The sequence below is a fragment of the Hemicordylus capensis genome, chromosome 3 (assembly GCF_027244095.1).
Source record: "Hemicordylus capensis ecotype Gifberg chromosome 3, rHemCap1.1.pri, whole genome shotgun sequence".
Classification (NCBI taxonomy): Eukaryota; Metazoa; Chordata; class Lepidosauria; order Squamata; family Cordylidae; genus Hemicordylus; species Hemicordylus capensis.
In genome coordinates, this window is record NC_069659.1 from 358,467,654 (window position 1) to 358,477,004 (window position 9,351).

Sequence of the window (9,351 nt, forward strand, 5' to 3'; positions counted from 1 at the left end):
CTGCCTGCCGTGGACGGGCCAGCGGGTGTGGCGGGCCTGCACTTCGGCCCCAGAGTCCAGGGGTCGGAGCAGCTCTGCGCGCAGCCCCCCCCCGCCTGGCCCCTCCCCCTCCCCGCCACACAGCTCTCCTCCTCCGCCTCCACGCCTTGCAACCACCCACCAACGTGCCACGCTCTGCACTCCAGAAAGCAAGTGCTGCTGGCAGCAGCCAGGCCTGCAGGGATCTCGCAAAGGAGAAAAGCCTCAGGGGGGATAAAACTTTTATTTAAAATACATCAGAAGCAGGAAACCAGCCAGGCAAGCAGTTGCTTTGTTGGATGATGGAAGGGATTCTTAAAGAGGAAATGGAGGCTGCAGAGAAGCTACACACATTTTGGGCATCTTTCTTCATGGCACAGCATGCTGAGCATATACTTGTGTCTGAACTGAGCTTCTCAAGGACAGAGGCCAAAGAACTGAGTCGGAGAGAAGTGGCAAGAGATGCCATTCTAAACTGTCTGGAACGGGGCCAGATGGCATCCACCCAAGAGCCCTTAAAGAACTCAAATGTGAGATTGCCAACCTCCTTGCACAAATATATGACTTTCTACATAAGAACATCCCTGCCGGATCAGGCCCAAGGAGGCCCATCTAGTCCAGCATCCTGTTTCACACAGTAGCCCACCAGATCCCCCTGGGAGCCTACAGGCAGGAGTTGAGGGCATGCCCTTCTGCAACTGGTATTTACAGGCATCCTGCCTCTGAGGCTGGAGGTGGCCTGTAGTCCTCCGGCTAGTAGCCATTGATCGACCTCTCCTCCATGAAGTCATCCAAACCCCTTTTAAAGCCATCCAGGTTGTTGGCTGTCACCACATCTTGTGGCAGAGAAGTCTACAAGTGGATTATGTATTGTGTTGAAAAAGTACTTCTGTTTGTTGGTCCTAAACTTCATGGTGATCAATTTCATTGGATGACTCCCTGGTTCTAGTGTTATGTGAAAGGGAGAAAAATTTCTTTCTATCCACTTTCTCCACACCATGCATGATTTTATAGACCTCTCATAATTTCTCCCTGCAGTCATCTTTTTTTCTAAACTAAATAGCCCCAGATATTGTAGTCTTGCCTCATAAGAAAGGTGCTCTAGGCCCCTGATCATCTTGGTTACTCTCTTCTGCACCTTTTCCAGTTCTACAGTGTCCTTCTTTAGATGTGGTGACCAGAATAGTACGCAGTACTCCAAGTGTGGCTGCATCATAGTTTTGTATAAGGGCATGATAATCTTAGCAGTTTGATTTCCAGTCCCCTTCCTAATGATCCGTAGCATGGAATTGGCCTTTTTCACAGTTGCCGCACATTGAGTCGACACTTTCAACGAGCTGTTCAGCAGGACCCCAAGATCCCTCTCCTGGTCAGTCACCAACAGCTCAGATCCCATCAGTGTATACTTGAAGTTGGGGTTTTTTGTCCCAATGTGCATCACTTTACACTTGCCAACACTGAATCTCATTGTATTTATTTATTTATTTATTCAATTATTTATTTATTTATTTGATTTGCCATTTTGTCACCCACTCACCCATTTTGGAGAGCTCCTTTTGGAGCTCCTCACAATCCATTTTGGATTTCACTACCCAAAAAAGTTTGGTATCATCTGCAGATTTGGCAAGTTTTACCTTTGCAGAAGCCATGCTGGTTCTCTCCCAGCAAGGCCTGTTGTCCTGTGTGCTTTACAATTTTATCGTTGAGAATGCTTTCAATCAGTTTGCCTGGAACAGACGTAAAGCTAATCAGCCAGTAATTTCTCTGGTACGGGCTCTGAACCGGCAGACTGGGAAGTAGCCAATGTAACACCAATTTTCAAGAAGGGATCCAGGTAATTACAGGCCACTTAGCTTAACATCTGTTGCAGGCAAATTGATGGAAAAAAATCTCAAGGATAAAATAAGCATATAGAAGAACAAGCCCTGCTGAAGGAGAACCAGCATGGCTTCTGCAAGGATAAAACTTGTCTCACTAGCCTTTTGGAGATCTTTAAGTGTGTCAACAAGTTGTATACCTGGACTTTCAAAAAGCTTTCGACACAGTTCCTCATCAGATACTTGAGAAAATTTAAAAGTTATGGGATAAGGAGATATGTTCATGAGTGGATTGGTAACTTGGTTGAAGGACAGGAAACAGATTATAGGAATAAATGGACAGTTCTCCAAATGGTGGGAAGTAAGAAGGGGGGTCCCCCAGGGATCTGTATTGGGACCAGTGCTTTCTAATTTATTCATGAATGATCTAGAAGTTGAGTTAAACAGCGAGGTGGCCAGATCTGCAGATGACACCAAGCTATTCAGGGTAGTGAAATAAATGCAAAAGAGATTGTGAGAAGCTCCACAAGGACTGGGACTGGGTGAGTGGGAGAGAAAATGGCAAATGTGGTTCAAAGTTGGCAAGTGTAAAGTGATGCAAATGTAAAGTGATGCAAGTGAGTCACTTCGCTCCAGAATGCATAGAGTTTACTCAAAACCACAATACTAGAAGCCCAATTAGATTGTATACCCAAAAGGAGGAAAGGTACCACTAAGTCCAGGAGGATGCCAGCATGGCTAACGGGTACCGTCAAGGAATCCATAAAAGGGAAGAAGACTTCCTTCTGAAATTGGAAGGCCTGTCCAAATGAAGAGAACAGAAAGGAACACAAACTCTGGCAAAAGAAATGCAAGGTGAAAATAAGGGAGGTAAAAAAAGAGTTAGAAGAACATTTAGGCAAAAGTATCAAGGGGGATAACAAAAACTTCTTTAAATACATCAGAAGCAGGAAACCTGCCAGGGAGGTGGTTGGACCATTAGACAATGAGGGAGTGAAAGGGATTATTAAGGAGGATGTGGAGGTTGCAGAGAAGCTAAATGAGTTCTTTGTGTCTTTCTTCATGGCAGAGGATACTAAGTATATACCTGTTCCTGAACCAGGCTTTTTAGGGATGGAGGCTAAAGAACTGAGTCAGATAGAAGTGACAAGAGATGTTCTAAACTGTCTGGAAAAACTGAAAGCTAACAAATCACCAGGGCCGCATGGCATCCATCTAAGAGTCCTCAAAGAACTCAAATGTGAAATTGCCGACCTCCTTGCTAAAATATATAACTTATCTCTACAATCATGCTCTGTACCAGAGGACTGGAGAGTAGCAAATGTAACACTGATTTTCAAAAAGGGATCCGGGGCGATCCGGGAAATTACAGGCCGGTTAGCTTTAACGTCCGTTCCAGGCAAATTGATGGAAAGCATCCTCAAGGACAAAATTGTAAAGCACACAGAAGAACAGGCCCTGCTGGGAGTGAACCAGCATGGCTTCCACAAAGGTAAATCTTGCCTCACAAACCTTTTGGAGTTCGTTGAGAGTGTCAACAAGTGTGTGGATCAAGGTGATCTAGTTGACATGGTATACCTAGACTTCCAAAAAGCTATCGACAAAATTCCTCATCAAAGACTCCTGAGGAAACTTAGCAGTCATGGGATAAGGGGACAAGTGCATGTGTGGATTGCTAACTGGTAGAAAGACAGGAAACAGAGGGTAGGTATAAATGGAGAGTTTTCGCAGTGGAGGGCAGTAAGAAGTGGGGTCCCTCAGGGATCTGTACTGGGACCGGTGGTTTTTAATTGATTCATAAATGATCTAGAAGCAGGGGTAAGCAGTGAGGTGGCCAAATTTGCAGATGACACAAAATATCAGCCGAAGCTGATAGAAGGCACTTCTGGCCACTGCCTCAACCTGGGACACTAGGGAGAGGCTTGGATCCAGAAGCACCCCTAGACTGCGTACCTGTTCCTTCTGGGGAAGTGTGACCCCATCTAGAACAGGCAGATCAAAATCATCTCTCGAGTTCCAACCAAAGGCAAATTCAATGCTAGGGATCATTAGAAAGGGGACTGAAAATAAAACTGCTAATATTCTAATGCCCTTATACAAAACTATGGTGCAGCAACACCTGGAGTACTGCGTACAATTCTGGTCACCACATCTTAAAAAGGACATTGTAGAACTGGAAAAGGTGCAGAAGAGGGCAACCAAGATGATCAGGGGCCTAGAGCACCTTTCTTATGAGGCAAGACTACAATATCTGGGGCTACACTTCTATGCATTGTATATACTCTCGTCCTGACTTGCCTCACTTCCCCACCGCCACAGTATAGCGCCCAGTCTGGAAAGCCTCCTCTTGGAGGTAAAAAGCCATGGCTGGTGTGGCAAGGAATGCTCAGAGTAATGTGCAGGGCTTTTGCTGGCTATGTCTGCCGGTGCAACGCCACAGATGCCCTCGTGGCTGAGGCTAATTCAGGCAACCCTCTCATTGTGTGCAGTGGAGTCTCCTCCGCTCACTGTCCTTTGGAGAGGAGAGCTGGTCTGGTGGCAGCAAGCATGACTGGTCCCCTGAGCTAAGCAGGGTCTGCCCTGGTTGCATCTGAATGGGAGACTGGATGTGTGAGCAGTGCCAGATCTTCCCCTGAAGGGATGGAGCCGCTCTGGGAAGAGCATCTAGGTTCCCAGTCCCCTCCCTGGCAGCATTTCCCAAGAGAGGGCTGAGAGAGACTCCTGCCTGCAACCTGGGAGAAGCCGCTGCTGCCAGTCTGGGAAGACAATCCTGAGCTAGAGGGACCAGTGGTCTGGCTCAGTAGAGGGCAGCTTCCTGTGTCCTTATGTCCCTCCTCCAGTGTGCAGCTCCTGGGAGGCTGGCTGTCCTCTGCCAGGGAGCAGCACCGTGAGGGCATCCACTCGTACCCCTGCGAAAGAGCCCACGTGCCAGAGGAGCACCAAGTTGCCTGGATGGCAGCAAGGCACTTGGGCCGTTGAGCCGGCCGAAAGAGAGGAAGGGGGGATATCCGTCGCCACGGAGGCAGCAGAGGCGAAGGTGGGAGCTCCTCCCCGGAAGCCCGGCCAGCCGGTCTCCTCTCTCCTTGCCCAGCCTTAGTCTCGACAGAGCGGTGACAGTTTCGCTCCCCACCCTGGCAGCCAGCTTCCTCCACTCTCGCTCTTCATGGCCAAAGCAGGAGTCTGGCGGTGACATCACTGGACGAGAGCCGTCTGGCGGCCTGACCCCTTCACCGGCAGGGGCCGGGGCGGGGGGGGGGCTTGGTGCGGCCCGGGCCAGAGCTCTGCCTTCCAGCCAGCATTCGCTGCAGAGCCAGCACAGGCCGGAGAGACCCTGGCAGAGCCCTGTGCAGTTCCACACTGCCCAGGCCGGCCTCTGACCTAGCCTGGCTCCTCCAGCCCCATTCCCAACCAATTTTAAAAGGAGTTTCTAAACTGCTTTGTATTGTGTTTTCTGTTTTCTTGTCTCCTTTTTTTCTGTTATGATCTAATGTGTTTGTGTTTTTTATTGTATGTTTTAATCCTGTGCTGAGAGCTGCCCAGAGAACAATTTGTTACCCTAATCCTAACAAATAAAGTTTGGTGGTGGTGGTGGTGGTGGTGGTGGTGGAGAAGAAGAAGGGGAGGGGGAGGGGGCGGGGTGGTGGTGGGTTGCTTCTGCCTTTTACGATTGACCGGCAACAGTAAAGGATCCAGCAGTCAAGAAATACGCCGCAGACTAGCCCTTGGTAGGGTTGCAATGATGGCCTTGGAAGGATATTTAGATGCCATGATGTGTCGACACCTACAAAGATTAGAATCGTTCGGACAATGGTTTTCGCCGTGACACTCTATGGATGTGAAAGCTGGACTTTGAAGAAGCAAGATAGAAAAAGCATTGATGCTTTTGAACTTGGGTGCTGGAGAAGACTTTTGAGGAGACCATGGACAGCCAGGAAAAACAAATGGATCATAGAACAAATAATCAGTCCAGAATTTTCACTCAAGGCACAAATGGCCAGGCTCAAACTATCCTACTTCGGAAACATTATGCGAAGACCCAGTTCCCTTGAGAAGTCCATCATGCTGGGGAAAGTGGAAGGCAAGAGAAGAAGAGGACGACCAGCAGCCAGGTGGATGGACTCGATCATGACAGCCATGAATGCACCCCTGAGAGACCTTCAAGGCCAAGTGGAAGACAGATCAGCCTGGAGAGAATCTATCTCTGTGGTCGCTAAGAGTCGACACCGACTTGACGACACTTAATCAATCAATCAATCAATCAATCATCATCATCATTATTGCTGTTATTATTTCTTGTCATAGGAGGAATCATTTAACTATCTTTGTTTGGATGGTTCTTAGTGGTCTTAATTACTGCTAATTAAGCTTGTAAGCTGCCTAGAGAGAAATGATTTGGGTGTATAAACGTGGACTGGGTGGATGAATGGCAGCGTCCCCTCTAAGAGGGACTCCCAGATGTTGTTGACTACAACTCCCAGACTCCCCAGCTGCAATGGCTTTTGATTGGGGATTATGGGAGTTGTAGTCAACAACGTCCGGGAATCTCTGTTAGAGGGAACACTGAGGGATGAAATGGACTTGGTTTCCAGAGCCCCCCTCGCTTGCCCCCTTTGTTGCCCTGCTTTGAAGCCTCCGCTCCAGTTTCTCAAGGTCCTCCTTCAAATGCCGGCCCAGAACTGGACCCGTAACCACCAGCCTGCAGGCAGCACAGCTCTCAGGTGGGACGGGGAGAGAGGAGCCACCCTTTGGCACCTCCTGCCGGCTTATTAGGATGAGCCACTACTACTGGTGGGGGCTGGTGCTGCGTGGGTGCTGGTGTCTGGAACATGCATGCAGCGTTAGTCAGGAGGACGTCAGCCAGTATGCCCAAGTGAGGTCTGACCAGCACAGAATAGCGAGGAACTACTACTGCTTCTCATTATCGGGACACTGTGCCTCTGTTCATGCAGCTCAAGATTGTATTAGCTCTTTGAGCAGCTGCATCACACTGCTGGCTCATAGTCAACTTGTGGTTTACTAAGACACCCAGGTACTGCTCTCCACTTTCACAGGTACTGCTCTCCAGCCAGGCCTGCCTCATCCTGTATTGAGCATTTGGGTTTTCTTACCCATTCACAGGACTGCACATTTCTCTCTGTTGAACTTCACCTGGTTGGGTTTAGCCCAATGTTGGAGTCTGTCCAGGCCATTTTGAACCTCCACAGGCAGCACGATGGGCGGGGGCGGGGGGTGTGACGGAGAGGAGAAAGAGAGGAGCAACCGGAGTGAGCTGCGGCTGGGAAGCAGAGGCAGCTGCACCTCCTTTTAACCGCTTGACCGTGATAACTCAGCGCACTCTTCTGGTTCTGAGGTGGCACGCCAAGAGCAGTTGCTGGCAATCCCACGTGTAGAGGGGGTCTTTTCCACCGCTGCCGCACACTGAGTGGATGTGGTGCTTGTGTCGCTGCTGCATCCCCCGTTCCCTTTCCTGGCCAGTCACTGCCAGTTCAGGACCCGTCAGTCTCTGTGTGTGTGGATGACCCTGCAAATGCCTGGTGGCCCCAGTCCAGGGCCTGCAGCCCAGCTGCAGCTTCACCCCCTTGCCTGCCTCCAGCTGCCCAAGGCACGGGCGGAGCTAATGACGCAGTCTGCAGGGGGCAGGCAAGAGGGCACATGCTCTGTGGGGCTCAAGAGCCCACGTCCCCTCTTCACCTGGGTCTCTGCTGGCAGAAATGCACCAAGCATGCAGGTGTGCTGCTAGGAGGGGCTCTGGACGGCCAGGTGTGGGCCAGCACAGCCTCACACCTTTCCATGCATTGACCAACAGCTCCAGCAAGGCGATACAAGCAGGGGTATAGTGGAGGAGGGACACCCTGGGACGGCGCCCTGGTACTTTTTCGACTTCTCTGGCTGTGGGGTGTTCATGGCCATGGGGGCTGCCATGGAGAGAGCCTTCCACACTTCTGCATTGGCAACTGCATCACTGCCCACACCAGTTGTGGGGTTAAAGAGGGCAAAGCTTGGCTCTCGGTGTTTCCCCCAGGCTCTGCTTTCTCCCTGCTCCGGCCTGCACTCATCTTCAGTTGACCGAGCACTAAATCAACACTTCTTGCGGTCCCAAACCCGGCCTGTTTGGGGGCAAATATTGACTGAGCATCTTGCGCTTGAGAACCCCATTCCCCAGAGCCAGCTAATCGCTTGGCCTTCTTTTGTCCTCCTGAAGTGTAACTTGGTGATGGATTCTGGAGTAATGCGCTCTGTGCAAACAGCCAGGCCCCCCAGTGTTTGCTCTCCCACTAGGAAGCCGGCAAGAGTGGCCCGCTGCCTGCCGTGGCCACGTTCAAGCACCAGGGAAACAAGCCACTCGGAGCCGCTGGGAGGCCTGTCATGTCCCGGGAAGACTGACTGGCCAAGGAAGTAAAGGCCTTTCCCTGCTCAGTTCTGCAGCAGAGAGACCAACATCTCCGCCTCCCTAGACTGTGGGCCTGGCCCGGGCCACAATCCAGCACAGAGACAGGCGCACTTAAATCCACTGAAATCCGTGGGTGTAGGCACGCCCCCCTTCTGGGTTGGATAGTAATCGGGGGGGGGTTCGCTTTGGAAGGACAACCACCCCCTCAGGCTTTGCTCTAGAACAAGGAATTGTTCTTTTCCCAAAGTGAAACCTTTTTTTGGGTTCTGCTTCTGCTCCTGATGTTCTTTGATACATGGAGAGAAATGTTGAATATAGATAAGTAGAAGCCAAATCATGGCATCTTTCCTCCTGTCTGAAATAGCTGGAAAGGATCTGCATATTTCCCTGCCCTGTCACCTTCCTTTTGCTAGACCACAGGAAGGCGGTGCTGCAGCAGCAGCAAGAAGGGCTCGGGACCTGGGCGCTGGCGCATTCCTCCCCACGCCTTGGCAACGGCACCCTTCTGCTTCCTGGATGGATGCCCCCCCCCCCGCAGCCCGCAGTGCCCTCATTGGTCATGTGGGCGGCACACTCTGAGGCCCCGGTTGGCAGAGCGCCTCCTGGTTTGTTTCCTGCTTTCTTTGACCACCAAAGCAGCTGCCGGGGCCCGGGCACCTTCCGAACAACTGTGTCTCCCACTTTCAGGGAAGAACAAGGCCCTCCGTGTGCGGAGGCCTCGCCAGCCGTCCCAGCGCCTTCCCGCTAGACTCCCTCCTTTGTAAAGTTTTGGGAAAGCGGGGGGGGGGAGAGGAAAAGCAGAGCACCGCAGGCAGGCCCAGAAGTGTGGGGTGGGGGGGGGCTCCTCTCTTGGCTGCTCCTCCACAGAGCCACGTAGCAGGCCTGGGCTCCTCACCCCCTGGCTGGCCTGGGGCAGCAAAGTGGCCAGCAGGACCGGTGGGCACGGTCCAGGAGAGGCTTCAGGGCCACTTGTGGGCTGCACGTGCCTGAGCAATGATGGCCACCTTTGTCAGAGGTGCATAGGCAAGGTGGTCACATGCCTATGGCTGCAAATCATGGGAGGGGGGCAAGTTAAATCTTTTTTTAAAAAAAACTTTTTTTAAAAGTGCGGCCGGGATGGTACCA